This window comes from Cibotium barometz, chromosome 25, assembly GCF_041138505.1.
Source record: "Cibotium barometz isolate CiBa-2024 chromosome 25, ASM4113850v1, whole genome shotgun sequence".
Taxonomy (NCBI): Eukaryota; Viridiplantae; Streptophyta; class Polypodiopsida; order Cyatheales; family Cibotiaceae; genus Cibotium; species Cibotium barometz.
In genome coordinates, this window is record NC_141070.1 from 8,856,444 (window position 1) to 8,868,978 (window position 12,535).

A 12,535-nucleotide genomic window follows, 5' to 3' on the forward strand; every position below is an offset into this window, starting at 1 on the left:
TACAGTTTAAAAATACAATTTCTATAACGAACTCTCATCTTTCCACATTGCTCCACATCAAACCAGATTAATGAATTCCACAACCATTTTATAAGTATTCCTATTCTCATCCAATCACATCATTTTCATCTCATCACATCTTTCCTCAATTCATAAGTATTCCTGTTCTCATCCAATCACGTCATTTTCATCTCATCACATCTTTCCTCAATTTATCCTCATCAGATCTCATCCACTCGTATCTAGCCATATCCATCCACATCTCATCACATCACATTCATTCACATCTCATCCATTCAGACCACATCACATTCACTCACATCTCATTCATTCAGACCACATCACATTCACTCACATCTCATTCCCGATTCACATCCCATCACATCACATTCATTCATATCCATCACATTCACTTTCATTCATATCCATCACATTCATTCTCATCACCATTATATCACATCACTTCTATCCACATCATATCTCATTCATACACATCTCATCTCATTCATCCACATCCATCCAATCATTCACATGTACGACTACTCGCATCTATCCATACATTCATATCTATCACTTCACATCCACATATATTCATGTCATATCTTATCTCTTTCTATTCACATCACATCCATCCATCCATTCATTCCCATCTATCTGATTCACATCACATCTCATCACATCTATTCACCTCACATTCTCATCATCTCTATTCACATCACATCATCCATCCATTCATTCCCATCTAGCTAATTCACATCACATCTCACATCTATTCACCTCACATCTCATCACCTCTATTCACATCACATCCATCCATCCATTCACATCACATCTAGTTACCTTTCATCTCATCACCTCTATTCACATCACACCCATCCATCCATTCATTCACATCTATCTGATTCACATCACATCTCACATCTATTCACCTCACATCTCATCACCTCTATTCACATCACATCCATCCATCCATTCACATCACATCTAGTTACCTTTCATCTCATCACCTCTATTCACATCACACCCATCCATCCATCCATTCATTCACATCACACCCATCCATCCATTCATTCACATCTATCTAATTCACATCACATCCATCCATGCAATCATCATCTATCTGATTCACATCTTATCTCATCACATTTATTCACCTCATATTCTCATCACCTCTATTCACACCACATTCATCCATCCATTCTTCTCATCTATCTAATTCACATCACATCCATCCATCCAATCATTATCTATCTGATTCACATCTTATCTCATCACATCTATTCACCTCATATTCTCATCACCTCTATTCACACCACATCCATCCATTCATTTTTCTCATCTATCTAATTCCCATCACATCTCATCACATCTATTCACCTCATATTCTCATCACTTCTATTCACATCACATCCATCCATCCATTCGCATATATCTAATTCACATCACATCCATCCATCCAATCATCATCTATCTAATTCACATCTTATCTCATCACATCTATTCACCTCGTATTCTCATCACTTCTATTCACATCACATCTATCTAATCATCTATCTGATTCACATCTTATCTCATCACATCTATTCACCTCACATCTCATCACCTCTATTCACATCACGCCCATCCATCCAATCATCTATCTGATTCACATCTTATCTCATCACATCTATTCACCTCACATCTCATCACCTCTATTCATATCACACCCATCCATCCATTCACATCTATCTAATTCACATCACATCTCATCACATCTATTTACCTCTCATCTCATCACCTCTATTCACATCACACCCATCCATCCATTCATTCACATCTCTCTAATTCACATCACATCCATCCATCCAATCATCATCTATCTGATTCACATCTTATCTCATCACATCTATTCACCTCATATTCTCATCACCTCTATTCACAGAATTTAAACATAGAATTTAAGAGGATTCTGATTTTTGATATAAAGATTCTTTACGCATCTATTTATGCATAATTTAATTTTAAGGAAAATAACACTTTTAAAATAAAATTAAATCCTTTATGCATAAATTTAATTTTAATGAGAATGACACTTTTGAAATAAAATAAATCTTTTATGCATCTTCCTATGCATAAATTCAATTTTTAATGAGAATGACACTTTTGAAATAAAAATAAATCTTTTATGCATCTTCCTCTGACATGCATGGATGGGAGACCTATCCTAGAGGAAAGGCCATAACCATAAAACCTCAGAGTGACCTTTGGGTGTTCCCTAAAACCATGATTGGCTTCATTGTGGGGGAAAGTCAATGCACTTGGACTGTGCCACTAGACACCTTAGTTTTGTGATGTCTTTCTCTTTACCAGTCAGGTGAATGCCTAGTTAGAGTTATGGGAAGGAAGGAAAGTCTTGCAAAGTATGCCAAACAAGTGTATGTTCTCCCCAATCATTTGGATGCCAAGGTTGAAAGCACGGGGTGTAGGTGAGAGGGGTGTAGATAAGGAGTGAGTGGGAGAGAGAGCAAGGCAAAGCATCTTCGCTACCACAACGACCGCCACGACTTCTCCAATAACATAACTCTCGGCCTATCGACCATCATAACCAACCCCAACTCAGCAAAGCTCCAAGACCCTTGGTAAGAAGATTCAGACATCGCCACACCAACTTGAAGCTGGCATAACCACAAGCAACAATCGATGCACTGACCCAGATGCCGTCGACTAGAAGAAACCGACTGATGAGAAGAAGACCAAAATTTTGGCAAACGGCGATCAACACGATGCCTACATTTCGCTCTACTCGACAAACCGATAAGTGTAGGTAAAATCGCTTCTCAGCCTCCTTTTACTACTTATTTTGGCTCCTCACACGGAAGGTAGAGCTAGTACAACTAGGATTGTTTATAGTAACATTTCTCGGATTTCTCAATTGTCAAACCACCTGTAAGTCTAATAGAAAACTTTATAAAGACCAAATCTAAATCTTCTTCCACTTATTACAACTAAACCCTGGCAAGTTTTCAGTGTGTAATCAACCCTCTTCCCTCACATCCGTTTGCCACCTACACGTAGGAACTTTGACCCGAGTTTCCTTCTTGCCTTGTGGTCCATCTAGTCCCCCGTCTATGAAGTCATGCCTTCCACTGATCGCACCTAATGGTCTCACCCACACCCTTATCAAGGCACTCTGACACTAGATCCCATTCTTTGTAATCCATGCCCCATGTTTTGCGTGCTTGCCTTTGATTTGGTTTTGATTTAGTTGTCTTGTCTCGTCTTCATTCATTGAGTCTCATTCTTGCTCAATCTAACCCTCTTCCCATCAAGGATTCACAATTTTGGTATATGCACATTCACAAGGGCTACACATTGTGCATCCGTGTGCATGGCATGCTTGGACTTTATGAAGATGCCACCAGAGTATCCACCACAAACCTTGCCTATATCTATGCTAATCAAGCGCAATACATATGCCCAAAAGGTCACAACACCAATGTCGCATGCCGAAGATTAATAGTGTCTAGCAATCCAAATTTCACCGCCAAAGCAAAAAAAGCTCTGTAATGCTTCCCTTCTCTCTACAAACATTGCCATGCTTCTAGCAAGCGGACTGTATAGCCACAAATATTTTAAAACAAGGCTCATGAAGCACCTACATCTATTCGGCCATGTTCGGCAAGCCACCAATCACTCGCAGCTTACCAATGTCCTTGCCAAACTGGATCTTTCATTCTTGGGGATAACCCAATTGCCTTATCGGCCATGTCCGGCAAGCCAACAACACATACAGCTTTGGAAGATCACAGTCTCAAGAATGAACTTTTGCTTAACTCGTTCGCAGTGGTCACACACGCTACGCTCTGTAAGATCATAATCTATGAAGAAACTTTTGTTCACCTCATTTGCAACTATTGCACACTCACAAGGCACTTTTGCTCATTCTCTATATAGTAAAAAAAACCATTCACTATATAATTTCTTAGATATAAATGAGCATATCTATAGGAAAAGTGCAAACTAGAGAAAATGAAACACTTTCCTAAATAGCTAACTAGGAAATATAATGCATGGGTTTTTCTATATAGGAAAATTTATCTATATAGTAAAAATTTCCTATATAAAAAATTTCCCTACAAAGGAAAAAATCTCCTATGTAGGAGATTTTCTCTATATAGAAAAATTTGCTTACATAGGAAAAATTTTCCTATATATGTAAATTTATTTATGTAGAGAAATCCATGCATTGTATTTTCTAGGTAGCCTATCTAGGAAACTGTTTCATTTTCCCTAGTTTGCACTTTTCCTAGATATCCTTATTTGTATGTAAGAAATTATATAGTAAATCCATTGTATCTCTATATAGAGAATGCTTAGTAGCTTATCCTCTAGATAGGTTATGCAAGTGAATGAAAGAAGGGGTGCCCAATTAAGTGAGGTTTTCTTAATGAAGGTGGAAGCAACCATGCTAACATGATTTAAATGTTCATTCATAGCTGCTACTGCATGTTAAACTTTGTAAGAGATCAATGGTAATGAGCTTTCATGACTGTGGTCATGTTGTGCCGAATGTGAAAAAGTTATCAACACTCTTGTCATGCTGGAGGCTAAGGGCATTTAGCATCCATCATGCCACATAGCTTGATTAAGTTATCCACACAATGGCTTACAGTCTGTAGGTAGACAAAAATGTATCCAAAACAATGTAGGGAACAGACAGACTCCATCTTTCAATGTGTCAAAAAACAAGGCAGAAAAGATAGCACTGTAAGCTTAGAAAAAGACAAGGTAGAAAAGATGGCAGCTGTAAGCTTAGAAAAAGGAAATAACATACCTTTCCCCATCCTGCTAAGAATTTTGTCTGCTTGTCTAAAGCACGGAAAAACACCACATGAAATTTAGAGGTTAGAAAAACTCATTAACTAGAGAGGAATTAATAAAAGCATAAGCGAGAATACAACTCTACTTCAATGTCAAGCCAACATGAAAAACCCTTTACTGAATGAGGAAAATGCATGGCAAATCAAACCACATACGAGCTTATGTAGAAGTGAATCAAGTTGCCAAGTTGTAAGCCAAGATGTTGTGTAGGATTAGCAAGTGTCATTAACAGTGGGAAGTAATATTTTCTCCAAGCTCAAACATATAGTGCCCATCTTTGTCATATTCATGTGACAAAGAGGAGATTGAGCCGCCCTAGGCAGCTCCATTCACATAGGCATTTAGAGGAGCAGACTGGGCCTTGCTCGAGCAAAAGTGCCCCCTTTGTCATGCCTTTCATGCTCAGTATAATGATGCCCACTGTTGGCAATAGGCTTGGCCTACACAAAGCCATCCAGCATCCATGTTCCACCATCATAAACATACTCTTTTATAATGAGACCCTTAACCATGAACAAATAAATACCAGTATATTTAATGTTGATTAAAACAAGCCATCGCGAGGGACATGCCTACTATTGATCTACAACAACAAACCAAATCCCACCTTCTTCATCAACATGGGGCATTCAAAGATCTTCCTTAGGACCAAAATGGTGCCCAAAAGTACTCATGTGATCAGTATAGCGCAGTCAAAATCCCTTGTCTGTAATTTGCCTCTTCGTTGGGCTTGGCCAACGTGGCTTGTGTTTGTTGGAATGTCAAATGCATTAACATGGCCTGATGCTGGAGGTTCCCACCTACAATATATCCAATCTAATCAGGAAAATGAATCGTTGAGAATTTCACAAAAAATATTGAAGACTGAAAATTACAAGGTTCAAATACGCACAAAAAGAAGTCACAATTGTTGGGTGAACATCGATAAAAGCATCTCCCACAGTTGCTTTCTTTCTGTGCTGTAGGAGCATATTGCTAACAGTGGCACATAACTGAGCCTTTACATACTAATGATTGCATCACAGTTAGGCATACTATTAAAAATTTTCAGAGAGAAAAACATTTACTAGAAGCTATTTAAAGGTTGGGAGGGCTTGAAAAATCTTCCATGATTTTACCTGTTGGATTAGGTGTTGACCTTCGATCTTGATGAGAGCTCCCTCTCTCATGTGCAAGAATTTCCATGGACATTCCCTGGAGCTAGTCCAGAAGGGGCAGCCAAAAAAGGAGCATTAGAACCAGGACTTTGAGCATAGCGTGCTGATATGGCATTAGTGGACTAGGAGAAAGCACATGAAGAGGATAAGGATGGCCTATCGGCTATACCAAAGGGGCTGTCGGCTCTGTAGTTAGGGTGTTGTTGGCTGCACACAAGGGAGTCGGCTATACCAGAGGTGTGTCGGCTGAACCAGGTTGGAGGCGACTGCAGGCGCATCATCATATAGGGCATTTATGACCAGTCGACTGGCCGTTCAGCAGTCGGCCAGCACTCCTATGGTCCAAAGGGCCTATAAATAGGCACAAGTGCTCCTTGTTTGTAACCATTCACTCCCACTTTGGGTGTGGGTCTAGACTAGGAGATTTTGGGAGTGTTCCACCTTTTATGTAAGGCAGCCTATGGCTGTAGATTAGGGTACCTTTTTGTACCATATGAATATACTCAATTTCTAGCACATCTCTCTCTCTACTCTCTCTCTATATCTGCGTTTTGCATCAACATGTTTCCAAGAGTGTTTAGGGATTAAAGAAGACTCCCAGACCTTCCGCATGTGACATTGGTATCAGACAGCACTCAACGCGATTTTCAGTACTCCAAGAGCAGTCCCAAGAGAACTATTATAATTATTTGTGGGTCTTGGCATCTCCTATGTCAAGTGCCTAAGATTCCTAGTTTTGACAATGGGTTGGTCATTGGAGAGTTGGTCATTGGAGAGCATTTTCTATCTACTAAGCTATAGGAATTTGCTGCTCTTATTTAAGCAAAATCCGGACCTAACTATTGTGTTAGTTCTATTGGATGTATGTATGCAGGGCAAGTATGTATGGACATATGCATCTATCTACATGTATGAAAGGGCATATGCATGCATGTATGTATGACTTTGTATGTACTAGCATGTGCGTGCATGCATGCATATAGTATGTATGTTTGTCTATGTATTTATGTATGTGTGCATGCATACATATCCGTATGTATGTATGTATGCATGCATGCTCTAAGAGCACACAACTGTAAACATTGGAAACAAGCGCTTGCTTCACCTAAAGAAGTATCTTACCTGTGCGAGAGTCTCGGAGACTGCCATGTGCCATGTACTCATAGACAAGCATTTGATCCCCTTTTGACGAAACTAAGACAAGATTCTTGTGATGTACACGCGAGTGTGGTGAGAGTTGCACGTTTCCCATGCGAACCTGTATTACCCTCAGATTTTGGGGCAGTTTTCCAATAAGAAATTGAATGAATCGCACTCGGATCTTTAGCCCATTTCTGCGTGTTCTCTTCCCTAGCCATGCATCACTATGCTAATACCAACAAAAAACAACCATTATTATCAAATCCTGATCATATCTAAGATACATATTAAAAACAAAGTTTACCTTGGGGCATGGTTTGCAACCTTTTGGCTAGCACTCGCCACCCAAACATAGTCCGCAAATCGGATACAACAGTAAGCTACCCCCAAGCTAGAGACAACAAAACCCTGACCAATCACATCCCAAAAGTAGGCATGTCCCATACCATGCACTCCAAGTCACCTAGACTCCTGATGCGACTAGCGAATGGGCTATCCAATCGCTGGTTGGGAGGCCCCTCTCCTAAAGTCTCAGTCTCATAGAGAAACTCAGCCTCAACCCAACTATCTATAACCCAATAACCCAATAACCTGGTTCACACTATGATTAACTGTTCAGCCTCAATGCTAGCCTTATTATGACCAAACAATAAGGAGCCTTAAGCACATCAGGGTTCTTATTACGAGCAAGCTCTGATAGATTCTATTTGGACCCTATGATTGGAAGCTCATTTGATCAACCAAATTATCGTGTAGATCCAATAACTACACTTTACATCTACTCAAATGGGTCTTCTCAATTTGGTGAGTCTAATCTGGTGAATGATGAGATTCATGGTGCAAATTTTGATGGTATGAAAGAGCATTCTTTCAAGAAAATGCATTAATTGTAAAAATTGTGCAAAGAGGGGATGTACCTTGCACAACTCTGTTGTATTAACCTGCACAAAAGGGGGGCATACCGGCCAACAAAGAGATGCGCAAGAGAGGCCACGACAACGCTCCTCGATGACATGACACCCTTGCTTTGTGTCTTCTTATGCTTGGAGTTTTTGGCTACCTTGGCAGTGGTGGCTGGGGACCCGACATGTGAAGTAGTGGGACCTGTTTTGCAAGAGCTCGATGGTGGTCTTCATCGTTGTAGCTTGCCAAAGGACCTGTTTCGTTGCATCAAGCAGGAGTACTCGGCCTTGTCGTCCAAATTCGGGAGGGCGGATCGCTTCCACACCCAAAAATCCTTTGCAGAGAGCAGGCCCTACCACCACGCCGCAGACACCCCTACCGTGCTCTAATCCGCGGCGGCTGATGCCGTCAAGGATGCCATAGCAAGCTGTGCAAGTGATCTCTTCGTGCACACAAAGAGGCACTCGATCTCCATAAGCCTTGCTAGCCATGACCCCATATTCATCAAGAACGCCCTTCAGTCCTTCTTCTGCTATGTCCTCTTCCATGGCTTCGAGGATCAATCGTTTATGTGCGTTGGGCCAGGCTATCCCCCCCTTTGAGAAACCCAAGCTTGCAATACCTGTAGTTTGAGCATGTCACCAGCAATACTAGAGCTAGCATTTCGACAGTGTGATTTTCCTTGGCAAAGTCAAGTATGGATTCACCATAATAGCGATGCTGCATAAATGTTGAAGCTTAATTGTAATTAGCACACATGCGCAAACAACAACAGGCCGAGATCGATGTTACAGCTTCCGCATGATGAAGCGACTAATCTCTGCATAGAATAATTACCTCCAGAAAGACCACCATAGCAGCGTAACGGGGAGCGATCTCCCAGAGAAAGCCGATGTTGTTGGCGAACCATTCGATATTGCCCTCATTGCCACAGTAGACGAAGATGGGCGTGCGGTGCTTTGGGCCTCCCCAGTGTTGCGGGCTCACCAGGTAGCGCTGCTAGAAGGTATGGTACGAGAAAGGCATGAAGCTAAAGTGGTCCAGGGTCTGCGTCGTGTAGAACAAGGTCTGCGCATCCTTCTACACGCCCTGGTTCTTGCCGTTCAACTTAACCAAGATTAGCCGAAAGTTAGGGTTTTTTCATTATTTTTAATAAAAATTTTACACCACACCCTCTCTCTCTCTCTCTCTCTCTCTCTCTCTCTCTCTCTCTCTCGGCTCTTCTCCTCTCTCTAACCTCTCTCTCTTATCAACACACACGTCCCTTACTTCCCCCTCATAAGCACACACATGTCCCTTACTTCCCTCTCTCTCTCTCTCTCTCTCTCTCTCTCATGAACACATGCATGTCCCTTACTTCCCTCTCTCAATGCATGATTAGAGTCATGGAAGCTGAAGATTCGACTGGCCAGATTTATACACGTCCCGTACTTCCCCCCCCCTCTCTCTCTCAATGATTCTACTAGCCAGATTTCATCAAATCTCTATGCACCAAACCAATATACATGAAATCCAGTCAAGCCAATGTTTCTTTTATACATTCACCATTTCTTTAAACTCATAGATTTTTTAGTGCGAAAATTCAAAGATTAATTTCTAAAATCTCGTCATCTCTAGTGACCTTAGCTTTGATCTTGATCATCTCGAGATTTTATAAACACTTAGGGCCAATCTAGGTCCTTATTCTTAAAGTCATCTTAGGTCTTAGATCACAATCATCTCTAGTAATCTCTTTGTTGTCTCGCTCTCAAGCCGATAAGAGCTCCTACTATATGACCTTACCTACAATCTTTACGGTTGAATTCAAAGATGGATTTCATTGTGGTGAGATGAAGACAAGGGCTTTAATGGGTGCAAGTAGTGTAGAAGAGGGTGAGTGGTGATATGGGGATGCCAAAGAGTTTGGATGGGCCATCATCAACGCCTAATCATGGCTATAGCTCACGTACGTGAAGGGATGTGTGCACGTGACGACCCTTCAAGCATCATCCATCTCGGTGCCTATAGGTGAAGCTTTCGGTTGCCTACAGGTGAAGCTCTCTCTTAATTGTAAGTAAAGCTTTGTGGATCACATATATGTGTCTCTTGATGTTGATGGTGAGCACAACAGCCTGTATTATATCTAGATGTTCAGACCTTTATGGTCTTTGTATTTGGTTCTTTAGTCTCAAAGGGTCCTTTTTTGTGTGTTGTTTATATGGAAGATGAGTGAATTCGATGATGGCCTTACCTCTAGCCTATGCTAAGAGTGATATTGATACACCACCATATACGTTAGTGGAGGTAAAACAAAAAAAAAAGGAGTAAAAATGTTGTAATTAAAGATACTAAAATTTAAATATAGCTCATATTATATAATTCATATAGCTCACAAGATAGATTATCAAATTGATATTGGAGCATACTATTGATCCTTTTGGAAGCTATAAGTATGATAGCTCATAAGAGCTCTATATATAACTAGTCTTATGTGAAATCTTCCAATCCCTAAATATTAGATCAAAAGAGGTAATGTTTTAGGTATGATCATACAATATCTTAATATTAATCATCTTAGGCCTTAAATCATGAGCCTAATAGATAATCTTACATTGATATGATTAGAATTCTAGAATATGAATATGTTGATTGTTTGAACCACTCAAATCAAACGACAAATTCAACTTGTGACCATGGCCATCAAAACACTTGGTGATATTTCATTATCATGGCTATAGTTAGTAGTTACACTAGTGTAGCGCTAGTGTCTATCTCTTGCTCTCCTATCTTGGCATCTCCTATGTCAATGCCAAAGATTCCTAGTTTTGAGAGTGGGTTGGTGATTGGTTTAGATGACATAAGAAACATTGTATCGCCACCACAAAGTAGCAATCTCACGAGTGGGACGCTGGCATCACTCTCTCAATGTTGCTCTCACAGCTAGTATACCTAAGACTAGGAGAAAATTTGTTGTGTGGGTACATTCCTAGGGAACTTAGCTTTGATCATCTCAAAATGTTATAAGCACTAGGACCAGGCTAAGTTCGATGAGCCCTTCTCAACCCTTATGTGATCCTATGGACTCATAGAGGAAGTCTTACAGATCTTATGATCTCATTAGATCTCTAAAAAGATTTTATGAAATTATATGAGATCTTAAGAAAGATCATGAACTCATGTATATGGTATTATGAGATCTTAAGAGGTTTTACAGCTACCCTTTGAAAGCTATGTAGGTAAATTCTATCAAAACACTCACTCTTTCTCACCATTCCCATGCAAAATGTCCTTTCCCATTGTTTCGCAATATCAACACAAATCTTTTGTCCTATTTGTATATATTTTAACTTAGTGCAAGCTTAATATGGTTTCCCAATTTTGTTTTCAATTAATTAATTTGAAGTGGTGAGAGGTAACCTTAGAGATCCTTAGAGATGAAATCTTGACGTGTGGATGACTGGAGGTTCGAAGCTCTAGAGGTTTTTGTATTCTGGAGAGTTCGGAGAGAGGCTTTAAATACGTTGTGTGTAGTATTTTCTCGTTGGGCAATGACCTAGTGAAAGAGAGAGAAAGGCTACTGTATACGTTATTTTTTTTAAAATTTACGTTCTAAGAGACGTTTAACACAGAGTGAGAAAAAGAGATGGACATGAACACACTAAGAGGGGGAGAGAGGGAGATGTTTTAGCTAAGGTGTAAAACCTTACTATAACCATTAATTAGTGCTGCGACACATTAGAGAGAGATAATAATCTAAGATTTTGGATTACGTATGAGAGGGAGAGAGAGAGAATATCTATCTGTTTGATGACGAGAGAGAAAACCTTAGTTTCTAAGGTAGATGGCCATTTAGCTTGAATATGGGCATGCTAGTATTGGTAAAAATTTTCTCGTACTTTTTGATATAAGATGAGAGGTGTTACATTGAGTTTTTTTTTTGGGTGTGTGTGTGTGTGTGTGTGTGTGAGAGAGAGAGAGAGAGAGAGAGAGAGAGAGAGAGAGAGAGAGAGAGAGAGAAAGGGAGAGAGAGGAGAATTTAAGTATTTCAATTTGTAATAATATTGATGCTTGAATATTAAGTATAAAAGTTTCAAAGTAACCAATTTTTTCAAAATAACCAATTTTTTAAAATAACCATTTACTCATTTGTGGTTCAATTCTCCACATAGGCAATCCATTCTCTATATAGGAAATTGTATTATCTAGATAATAGCCTATATTTCTTATTCATTCTCTATATAGGAAATTGAATTACCTAGATATTGGCCCATATTGTGTATATAGTACATTGAATTACCTAGATATTGGCTCATACTCTCTATATAGGAAATTTAATTACCTAGATATTGGCCCATATTTCCTATATAAGAAATTGAACTACCTAGATATAAGCCCATATTTCCTACATATAGAGGATTGAGTGAATAGGGAATACGATTATCTAAATATATATAGGAAATTTCCATCAACATAACCAGGAAATCTCTCAAAATTTC